This window comes from Salvelinus fontinalis, chromosome 2 (genome assembly GCF_029448725.1).
Source record: "Salvelinus fontinalis isolate EN_2023a chromosome 2, ASM2944872v1, whole genome shotgun sequence".
NCBI lineage: Eukaryota > Metazoa > Chordata > Actinopteri > Salmoniformes > Salmonidae > Salvelinus > Salvelinus fontinalis.
The window spans coordinates 5,802,619-5,814,825 of record NC_074666.1 but is presented as its reverse complement, the minus strand read 5'-3'; the positions used below and the strand labels follow the sequence as shown (position 1 = coordinate 5,814,825).

General features: G+C 45.0%; 1 pseudogene; it reads right to left on the bottom strand.

The window, feature by feature from the left end:
* Positions 1-2,070: 2,070 nt before the first annotated feature.
* Positions 2,071-11,864, bottom strand: LOC129810769 (ornithine decarboxylase antizyme 2-like; annotated as a pseudogene).
* Between the last annotated feature and the right edge of the window lie 343 nt (positions 11,865-12,207).

Below are 12,207 nucleotides of genomic sequence, written 5' to 3'. Positions count from 1 at the left end.
GATTTGGGACCAGGCTTCCGCTGGCCTCACCTGAAACGTTGGTTTCAGACTCCGTATGGGCCTCCCTGATTGATATAAGACTCAAGCAAAAGGAAAGTGGAAAGAGGTCAATTTAGGCACTCTATAAAGATCCCCGTCTCTATACTTTACTTAGGTCATGTAGGAGTCAGAGAATGATGTACAGGGGGCCTCCTTTTACACACACCTACCTACTGAGTTGATTAGTAAAGCCGGGTGCTGTACCTACTGAGCTGATTAGTAAAGCCGGGTGCTGTACCTACTGAGCTGATTAGTAGAGCCGGGTCCTTCACCTACTGAGCTGATTAGTAGAGCCGGGTCCTTTACCTACTGAGCTGATTAGCAAAGCCGGGTGCTGTACCTACTGAGCTGATTAGTAGAGCCGGGTCCTTTACCTACTGAGCTGATGATTAGAGCCGGGTGCTGTACCTACTGAGCTGATTAGTAGAGCCGGGTCCTTCACCTACTGAGCTGATTAGTAGAGCCTTCACCTACTGAGCTGATTAGTAGAGCCGGGTCCTTTACCTACTGAGCTGATGATTAGAGCCGGGTGCTGTACCTACTGAGCTGATTAGTAGAGCCGGGTCCTTCACCTACTGAGCTGATTAGTAGAGCCTTCACCTACTGAGCTGATTAGTAGAGCCGGGTCCTTCACCTACTGAGCTGATTAGTAGAGCCTTCACCTACTGAGCTGATTAGTAGAGCCGGGTCCTTCACCTACTGAGCTGATTAGTAGAGCCTTCACCTACTGAGCTGATTAGTAGAGCCGGGTCCTTTACCTACTGAGCTGATTAGCAAAGCCGGGTGCTGTACCTACTGAGCTGATTAGTAGAGCTGGGTCCTGTACCTACTGAGCTGATGAGAGCCGGCTGCTGTGCTATGGCTTGGTTTCTTGTGGAACAGTGTAAATATTGCTATGCTGATCTTGCATTCTGGAACGTGAAATGTGTGCTATGGCAGTGCAACTTTTCTACTATAAAACCAGGTAGAGAACCCCATAGAGGAGATTAAGTCTAAAGGCGCTACATGGTCAATCTGCCGTCTGCATTGACCGTGCAGCATTTACAGCGAAATGGCATCTGCATAAATTAAAGCATTCACACTTCGTGTGTCTCGCGGAACAGCGCAGAGCTGTTGTCAAGGAAGGGAGTTTTTGTTTATACAGGACCTCGTGCCCTCACCTACTGTCAAACAATGTCAACGCGGCGCTATACAGAGCCCTCCGCATTGTTAAAACATTTGAGAGCAGCCTGGCGATGCAGTACAGAGCTCAATTTGGCCTCTGGAGGCTCCGCAATTGCGTAACACCATCCATACGGCACTTCCGACCACATTTTCGGGATCAAACAAATGGTCTCTTAGGGGAGAATGCAGGCAGTTTAGTGTAGAGAGGATTTAGTTCACCCCTGGATTCTGCATGTGAAACCAATTCCATACATACAAAATGGTGCAGGTTATAACAGAACAGGGAATATCCTGGTGGTGCGCTGCCTCCTCGTGGACTAACATCTTATTACACCCCCAATACCGTCGTTTTATAACATTACTAGGAGTGCGTTCCTATTCTCTACCCTTCTCCAGAAGTGTGTACCCCCCCCCCCTCTTTATGCATTTAAAGGTATTGGATTGGTGTAAGTATGGCTGGTGGGTGTTTCCATCATATTCCTCACACTAGTGCATTGCTTTTAAATCCATGAAGGGGAGTGTACGAGTGCAAAGGGTATAAAATAGGAGTGCAGACAGCCATAGAATACATAACGCACCCCTGAATTCAATCAATTACAGGTCAGGGATAATAGCATGCTAGTCCCCTGAGAATATTTACGCGTACTGTATTTGAGCTGAAAACAGTTTATTCTGTCACAACTCGGCAATCTGTTCCTACTGTATCCTTACTTCGCAGAAATACTGACACGTCAGTAACTAGCGTACTACCCTGATGGTAAATGTCTAAAATGAGAACCAGCGCCTCCTTGCCCTGAGGCATGGCTACAGACTGGCCACCACAGGCGTCTTCAACAGCGCGCCATGTAAACAGGCCACACACGAGACTTGCATTTTTCTTAATTTTATTGTCACAGAAGCACAATAGGTACCACTATGCAAGATGCACATCAAACTTAAACTATTTTGAATTAAAAAAAAAAAAAAGTTAAAAGGAATGCAAGTCCAAATATCCCATCAGACACCACATGTATCCAAACAGCTCTACAATAATGTTCAGGTATAGAGACAGAAAAGCAAAAGCTTTGGATTCCCACCCCTCCCCTCTTTTTTTTTTTTTTTTAGCTTTGTACCAATTCACCCATCATATTACATATTTATCACAAATGCATCCAAACCAGACACACAAAACAGCATTCACCTGTGCTCTCCAACACACACTTCTAGTCTAAAGAGCTATTATCCAGCCACGAAGTACCAATATCAGGGCAGATTTTGCTCAAAGTAATGTTTACACACACACCATTTTCAGAAGATTTTACAACATTTTCAGAAGATTGAGTGCCTTTACATCTAAACAATTGTCAGATTAAAGGTGGGGCTGACATTGTTTTTTTGTTTTAATCTTAGACAATGAAATAAAAAGATTATATTGAATATAGCCAATTAAATAAAAGCGTATGCTTTTATCTCAATGACTATAAGTAAGGTATATCTTAGCCAATCAAATTAAAAGTTGGAGTACCCAAGTGTAATCCTGACAACCTGTTTTTGTACATTTAAGAAATAACGAGTCCTCCATCTTTTTAGCAACAAGAATAAAGAACAAAAAATAGCAATAGACAATTGATTGATGACAACAGAATTGCAATATGCTCAAAGTCCTTAAAAAACATGGTTCCCTCTGAAGTGTTGGAACAAAATACCAAGGAAACCGAACTGAAGAATTTAACTAAGGGATAAATATCAGGCGAGCTGTGAAACTAGGGGACACATATCTAAACTAATCATCTGCTTCCTTTGACACAAAGCATGGAAGGCTGTAAGCACTCGGGTCAGGTGGTCGATTGGCTGGGGTACAGGAGAGGGTAGGACGTTGGGCAGGAGTTAGCCTGGATCCAAACTGAAATTGCTCCCTTTCACAACTGCTTCACTTCACAATTGTGGTCATCACAGTCTGGCTTTCAGACTTCAGTCTGACTGAACCATCTCTTCATTGAAACTGTTAGTGAGACAATAGCGAAAACAGCACAGTTTTCTTTATTTGGGATGCAGGCTAGGCAGGGCTCAGAGGGCTCTTCCAGAAAGCAGGATCAATGTGTTACTTAGACATCCAACTGTCATAACTAAACATTCTGAATTAATTTAATCATTCCTAGAAATATAGACTTTGTATGACTGACTTGACAACCAACAAACCCATATCGAAGTTAAGCTTTCTAAAAGAGATTGACTGCTTATCAAAGTTAACTGGCTAATATGATGATTCTGCTTCCTGGAACACCCCACAGGGGTCAGAGCTAATCCTCGTCGGAGGAAGAGTCCCTGTCGAAGTTGTAGGCCATGAAGAAAACGTCAGGTCGAGGCGGGACAACGGCATGGCCCGGTTTCACTATCTCAAAGCCCAGAAAGCTGAATGTGCGCACAAGTTTAGCTGTGGAGAGAAACACATTAGAAATAACAAAAAAAAACAATATGACCTTTGTTAATATATAGTTGTTGAACTCACTTGACTTATTCCTCAAAGCTCCTAGTGAGCAAACGATCTCCCAAACAGTGATTGGGGGGAGGGGGGGGGGTGTACAGTTGGGATGTGCTTCTCAATTGAAATAGTGGGTTTGGTGTAGGAATAGGTTTTAAAATAGGACTGTTATACGTACCACGATCATCTCTGTTCTTGTAAAAGCAGACGAACACGCGGACAACTTTAAGATGTTCTTCTGCATACTCCAAAAGAGCCGCAAAACTGTTGAGAGAGAGAGAGAGAGAGGTTAACTTGGATGACAGACTAAACACCAATTCTAAAGATCTACGCCACCCCATCCTGGCCTCTCCCTCCACACGCGGTCCTCTCCTCAGGGAGCGGCTTCCAAAGGTATCAGCTTTTCCGTTAGCTGGTAATAGCCAGATAAATTAATTTGACACCAACCGGCCAATTGTCCGGGAGAAAGAAGGGAAAAAAACATTGTGAAATGTTGATTGATAGAAATACATTTGACTGGTCATGCTTATCGGTCTATAGGTTAATTTGCATAATTTAGTGGAATTAAATTGCCGTGTGTACCGTATATTCGCACAGCATACAGATAGAGCCTTAGAGCGGAAAATCTGTCAACCAGCACAGCATCTCAAACTGCAATGTCACACACCACATTGCAATGAGCTGAAGGCAGTATGCATTTTGAAAAATATACTTCATTGTTTGAAACCTGAATGTTTTAATACATATGAGGCACGTCGTCTCTTGCTTCAAAGTAGCCTATTAGATCTCCTCTCCTAAATTTCGAACTGATATTTTCATCACATGAAACCGCTCGCATGTGCAGCGGCCTTTTGACAACAGTGTTTTCCTGCTAATTGCATTATGGAACGAACATTTGTGCGAAGCCAGGTAGACTACCGCCTTGTGGGGCGCCGGGTAGACTACCGCCTTGTGGGGCGCCGGGTAGACTACCGCCTTGTGGGCGCCGGGTAGACTACCGCCTTGTGGGGCGCCGGGTAGACTACCGCCTTGTGGGGCGCCGGGTAGACTACCGCCTTGTGGGGCGCCGGGTAGACTACCGCCTTGTGGGGCGCCGGGTAGACTACCGCCTTGTGGGGCGCCGGGTAGACCACCGCCTTGTGGGGCGCCGGGTAGACTACCGCCTTGTGGGGCGCCGGGTAGACCACCGCCTTGTGGGGCGCCGGGTAGACCACCGCCTTGTGGGGCGACGGGTAGACCACCGCCTTGTGGGGCGACGGGTAGACCACCGCCTTGTGGGGCGCCGGGTAGACCACCGCCTTGTGGGGCGCCGGGTAGACCACCGCCTTGTGGGGCGCCGGGTAGACTACCGCCTTGTGGGGCGCCGGGTAGACCACCGCCTTGTGGGGCGCCGGGTAGACTACCGCCTTGTGGGGCGCCGGGTAGACTACCGCCTTGTGGGGCGCCGGGTAGACTACCGCCTTGTGGGGCGCCGGGTAGACTACCGCCTTGTGGGGCGCCGGGTAGACTACCGCCTTGTGGGGCGCCGGGTAGACTACCGCCTTGTGGGGCGCCGGGTAGACTACCGCCTTGTGGGGCGCCGGGTAGACTACCGCCTTGTGGGCGTTGCTGCACTTATAATGTGAAGAAATAATCTTTTATCAGCATTTTCAGATAAACGTTCTGATCTGTTGCATCAGACTCATTGTTTTTAATGTTTATTTTAAATGTTTATGTAGTTTAGGCCAACTGGTACTATGAATTAGGGATCAATATTCCCACAACTGTCCCAGAGTCTGTCTGGAATAGGCTATTTTCTCTTGATAAGCTGACCAATAGAATAGGTCGACTTAACTATGGGGGATAGTAGATTGACAGGCTAGTGATTTAGCTGTTTGTTACGCATCTTGTTGTCTGAGGAAAACTAAATGTGGACAGTTCTTCGAACATCTTCAGAGTGCACATCAGAATTCGTTAAGAAGTACCGCGTATCGTTGCATCCTCGACTTGTTGGTTCTCTTCATATAAATGACATCATGTAAATATGATTTGTCATTCTGAGCAGCGTGGGTGAACACCTTAATCAGGTTACGCACCCAATGCATATGGGCCCCGTAAACTTCTCAAACGTCCAGTAAATTAAAATGTCCAGAGTCACCCTGATAGAGGGGCATCCTGAGTGGCGCAGTGGTCTAAGGCACTGCATCGCTGTGCCACTAGAGATTCTGGGTTTGAGTCCAGGCTCTGTTGCTGCCAGCCGTGACCGGGAGACCCATGGGGTGGGCATTGTGTCACGAAACAGTGCGGCTTGGTTGGGTTGTGTCGCATGGACGCATGGCTCTCGACCTTCGCCTCTCCCGAGTCCGTAGGGGAGTTTCAGCGATGAGACTAACTACCAATTGGATACCATGAAATTGAGGAGAAAAAGGGGTAAAAATAAATAAATATACCCTGATAGGCATCTCCACATACAGAGCACTCTCCCTGTCCTCACCTCTCCTTGCTGCCCTCGGGGAGGGGGTCTATGGGTATCTCCACATACAGAGCATTCCCACTCAGCACTGCGTCCCAGTTGATCACCCTGGAAACAGTGAGGCGGCTCTGGAAGTGGAGTATCCCGGGGCGACCGTTCCCCGCCGGCTCCGCTGTCACCGTCAAGTTCTGGAAAACCAATATGGAAGGAAACAGAAGGAACGTTAATGATTGAAAACAACTCCTTGGACAACCTCATGGTTGTGTTCACTAGAGCACACCGTTTCAATAGAAAGGAAATAGCTGTGTTGTTATTAGACAAGTTCAGGCAGTACATCACTATATGTAAATGTTTTAAATGTATTATACTGGGTGAGTCACCATTGAGATTATACAATACATAATAGACACAAGACGAATCAAAACAAACATATCACTTCCCTTAAACTCAATCTAAACTGTCCAAATGAGGTCAGTGAGTCTAATTTCAAGGTGGCCCGAAAGCTATTCCTTGAGCTGGGGGTATAATAACTAAAATAATTTCCCCCAGGTCAGTGGAGAAGCGCTGGACCTCCAGAACCAGCCAGTCCAGAGAGCGGTTCTGAAAAGTTGCTGGATCTTACGTATTAACTGGAGGTCTCACGGGTCTCCACTGACCTGAGGGGAAATTATTTCAGTTTCTATGCCCTCAGCTCATGTAATAGCCTCTCAAGAAGGGCTTGGTAGAGTTTGCAGTCAACCAAATAATTACTAATGAATCATAGTCAGTAGAGGGTGACGGGACCTTTCCTATATAGTACCAGTACGCGACTGTCATTTGTACTCTCTGTCAGTCAACCTGCACACTGCAATAGGACATGGTAGTAGCAGAAAGAGTGAGCCTGCATGTCTGTCAACAATGTCAGCCTTGTGTTGTACAGACTCCCCTATTACTTCACACAGATAGCTAACAGAGCCATCACATGACAGGATGTGGCCACGGCATCACCATGAAAACAAGAGTTTTTCTCTCATTCCTTCCTGAAATGTCAGTTTGTTTTGAACGCTGAGTGAATGACAACGACCGGTGTGTAATTGTTGCCTGTTTTGTATGTGTTCCAAAATGGCACCCTATTCCCTATATAAGGCTCTGGCCAAAAGTAGTGCACTATAAACCCTTCCAAAAAAAGATTGGAGTCAGAGTGCAGTAGTGTAAACTCATGTGATACCCCATAATGAAAGCTAAGGACTAGATAACAGGATATGTAACAATGAAACCTGGAGAATAGAGGCGTTAACAAAACACAGAGAAGTGAAATTACCAGCTGTTTACTACCCTTCCCCCAAGGACCAAGTAGCCTATTCACGACATTAGAATATAGTACGACAATACTAGCTGTAGGCCCTGTGTCATGTCATTCAGAGTACATGTATGAGACTACAAACCTAGGGTGGCAGGTAGCCCAGTGGGTAAGAACATTGGGCCAGTAACCGAAAGGGCGCTGGTTCGAATCCCTGAGCCGACTAGGGGGGGGGAAGAAAAATCTGTCGATGCGCCCTTGATCAAGACACTTAACCCTAATTGCTCCTGTAAGTGGCTCTGGATAAGAGCGTCTGCTAAATGACTAACATGTAAACGTAAAATGTAATAAGTTTGCAACTGAAAATATAATCAATATTTCTTTGTAGTATGTGACGAGTGTGCTTGATGCAGTGGAGCATTATGTAAGCACTGCATTTAGCAAGCAGGTCGTGTATGTGAGGGTTGATGTACTCACGGAGTCGAGCGGCCGAGATGAAGAAGTGTGATCCCGTTGACCATTACCTCGCCCACCTGGGATCTTCAGGGGTGGGAGAGGGGCATCAGGAGCACCACAGAGGCCCCGGACCACGGGAACTACTACAGCGCAGGGAAAGACTGGCCACACACACAGAGAAACAGAGAGAGAGGTGGGGTTAGGCCCACAGATACTACTTCAATGCAGGGACAGGCTAGACAGGATGAGGGAGAAACAGGGGTTTGTTTACGCTAACGTTCGCATTTCATTTCTAAACCCAAAGGAAGCAGAGCCTAAAGAAACCCATTCCCGTCTGTTTCTAGGCTCAACACAACAACGTAGAAGGTGGGGCTGATTTTCCTCACGTTATTATAACTATCCTATCCTGCAATTGAGTTTTCTTTATTGTCCCCCGCGATGAAATCAGGGATGGGACGGTGGATCGGTCTCGGTCCATCCGTTAGTCACACGCCATATCTCAGAAAAGCACTGGCTCCATTTTCATGAAACTTAGGTGAATGACGAGTCTTGCCATTTACAAAATTACACTGATTGGCCAAAGATGGGAGCTATAGTAATTAACTGAAATTTGTGAGTCACAACAGAGAGGAAGAAGAGAAGCAAGAGGGATAACTGGCCCCAAAATCTGTCTTCTCCAGCAGGTGGCGTTTTTCCTTAGGCACATGACATGGAGTGGATTATCTGAAGAGACGGGTACCCAGGCTAAATGCCTTTCATTTTTGAAGATATTTATTTTCATTGTTATATAGCGGTCACTTGAGTATCTGGTTAATATAATTGATACGATAACTCAAATGTTAGTCACACGCAATTGGCCCAAGGGGCGGGCGCTGCATCATTCGTGGAGGATGACATGTTTACTCTTGCCTTGTTATAAACTGACAAAGTGCTCCATTGTGGCACATTTATCGGTGTAAATAAACCTAGACCTACCTACGGTTGAATTAGTGATATAACAATAGGACTTCCAAAACTCAGATCCTGTTATGTGAATCTTACACTTGTGTTGCCGAGTGTATTTATTTAGTGCAACAGGCTAACTAGCTAACAGGACAGGAGTAGATTAGTAGGACAGGCTAAGGGGCAGCCAGGGATGCTGGAGTGGGTGTCTGAAAACAATGATGTGCGCTACAAAGCTCACAGGCTCACTGCAGTGAGATGGGCCAGTAAAGTGGATGCAATACACAGCTTTTGTGTGATCTTAAAACCTCCCATGAAAAACCGTACTATATTTTTTGTATGTGATAATGCATCAGCTCTTCCTTCATAATTGTGATCAGAATCTGTGCATTATTAAGTACATAATGGCACAGTAGGGCCAGGTTTCCTGTTAAAACGGAATGTATTAATCTAAGGCAAAACAAGATCAACAAACACATCCGCCATCATATGTCAGTAAATGTAAATTCATTGGTCAACGCCACAGACACATCCGCCATCATATGTCAGTAAATGTAAATTCATTGGTCAACGCCACAGCGGGTTGCAGAATCCCCTTCAGGGAACATCTGATGAGGCCGACTTGAATGTCGACAGGAAGGCACCACAAGGAGAAAAAAACGTGCACAATCTAAACTAAGCTTCTACCCGATTACCTACGATTAAAACTATATGAACCTAAAACCTGACAATGATCGCTAGAAGTCAAAAATATAAGTAGCTTACTACATGGAATATTGAATTCATCCCATGTAGATATTTAATTGTTTCATAAGGGTTGGTAGCCAGCAGATCCGACCGGCTTACTTACAGCTGCACTAGGGTCAGACAGGATTCCTGTTTGGAAGACACAGCGGGGCCAGCATGAGATACGGCTCAGAAAACATACCTCAATCCGGGGATGAGAAATTCGTCGAAATCCAAAGTTTCCCATTAATCCAACTACTACACAGAAGATTGAATGGAAAACTGCCATGCTAGGTAGCAGAAGTCACAGCAGTAATTTTGGAATGGCAGTGTAAGCCACTCAGCTCTGCTGTTCAACGTGACATGCCATTACAGCTGCTGTGGCTACTGCTAGCTAGCATGAGGACTAAAGCATTCAATCTTATCTGTGTAACAGTTGGGATAAATGGAACAATTCGGAGTACAACACATTTCTCATCCCCGGATTGAGGTAGGTTTTCCGAGGCATACACTACATGACCAAAAGTATGTGGACACCTGGTTGTCGAACATCTCATTCCAAAATGACAGGCATTAATATGGAGTTGGTCCCCCTTTGCAGCTATAACAGCCTCCACCCTCCTGGGAAGGTTTTCCACTAGATGTTGGATCATTGCTGCGGGGACTTGCTTCCATTCAGCCACATGAGCAATAGTGAGGTTGGGCACTGATGTTGGGTGATTAGGCCTGGCTCTCAGTCGGCATACCAAAGGTGTTTGAAGGGATTGAGATCAGGCCAGTCAAGTTCTTCCACACCGATCTCGACAAACAATTTCTTTATGGCAAGTCAGTTAAGAACAAATTCTTATTTACAATGACGGCCTACCACTGCCAAACCCTGACACTGGGCCAATTGTGCAGTTCCGTTCTGTGAGCTTGTGTGGCCTACCACTTCGCGGCTGAGCCGTTGTTGCTCCTGGACGTTTCCACTTCACCATAACATCACTTACAATTGACCTTGGCAGCTCCAGCAGGGCAGAAACTTGACAAACTGACTTGTTGGAAAGGTGGCATCCTATGAAGGTGCTACGTTGAAAGTGACAGATCTTCAGTGAGGCCATTCTACTGCCAATGTTTGTCTATGGAGATTGCATGGCGGTGTGCTCGATTTTATACACTTGTTAGCAACGGGTGTGGCTGCAATAACTGAATCCACAAATTTGAAGGGGTGTCCACACATACTTATGTATCTCTCGGGGCTCCTTGGTGTTTCAATCTAAACCGGAAGCCTGTCAGACCCTAATCTGTAAGCAAGCGGGTCAGATAAACTCCAACTCAACAATACCGAGAGATTATGATGCCCAATTACAATAATGTTGTATCATTTTGAGGGAAGAATAGTATAATGGCGTAATGTTACAATATAAATGCTTTTGTGATGTCAAGACGGAGAAATTAGTATTGTTGCGTCACTGAGGCCTTATTAAATAATCAAGTGTGATGTGATTACAGAGACAAACGCAACAACCATGGATGCATATTCCCACATTACAGTGGAAAGGGAAATGTTTTTATTCTGTTTTTGAAGTTTATCCGTGAAACGACGAGCCATTCTAATGGGTTTCATTTGTGCCCTTTAACTCATACACCAGGCAACTAGCTACCTGACTATGTTAATGCTATAGCTACTAACGTTATGTTTTCAGGTGGAGAGATAGTTAGCCTAGGTACTATGCCAACGTCAACTATCTAACGTTAACTCATCTTATATAGGCGTCATTGGCAACCAGTGAAACATAGAAAACCCTAACCATTTATTTTTGTTACGTGTGTAAAGTGATAGTATCTTCCTAAAAGATCTTGATAACGTAACTAACCGTTAGCCTAGCTTCTGTTAGATAAGTGACGTAGCTAAGCTAGTTTAGCACAATAGAATATGACTAACTGGAAACAATTTAATTATTTTCTAATTAATTCTGGATATTTTTCATAGATTACTTAGCTAACCAGTTGTGGGTATTTTGTGACATAGTAAATTAAATCCCAGTTTATATTCGTAGCTACTTCCTCGTCACTGAAAACAATTGCTAGCTACCATCCCCCACTTGACTTTGCTGTCTGTCTCCACTTACTTGCCAATCATGTCACAAATACTATTACTTAAATCCGCCATGGTAGTATAGCACTGTGGTTTTCCTTCTTTCTCGCGAGCAAAGCAATGACTGTTTAAGATCCGCTGGAGGTTGGATTTTACCATCCGGCCTCGGGTAGAGACACGACGGGCTTCTGACTGCTCACTGCAATGGTCGGCTGAGTAATAAAGCCCGATCGGTGCTGAACTCAAGCTAAATGAGCCCCGAGCTACGTAGAGGGAAACAAGCGATACGTAACTAGAGGTGAAGATAGCTACGTGAGGGCGTCTTCTGTGCAAGTGGAAAAGTACCAAAGCCAGCAAACTAACAACAAAGACAGACAGTAGGTCTGATGTTTGTGACCAAGGTAAGACATGTTGAATCTGAAGCCCCCATGCAACATTAAGTTACATTTCATTTGATTGAAATGTACTGAATTATTAAGAGGTCTGTAGAGACTTGAATAAAGGAACACAGTGGCAATTAAATGGGTTAATTAATAAAGGCCTTATTCATATTATTGCCCATTGAAACTTTAGTACGGTACATATTTGTGTAGGTTTACAGATTTTTACTC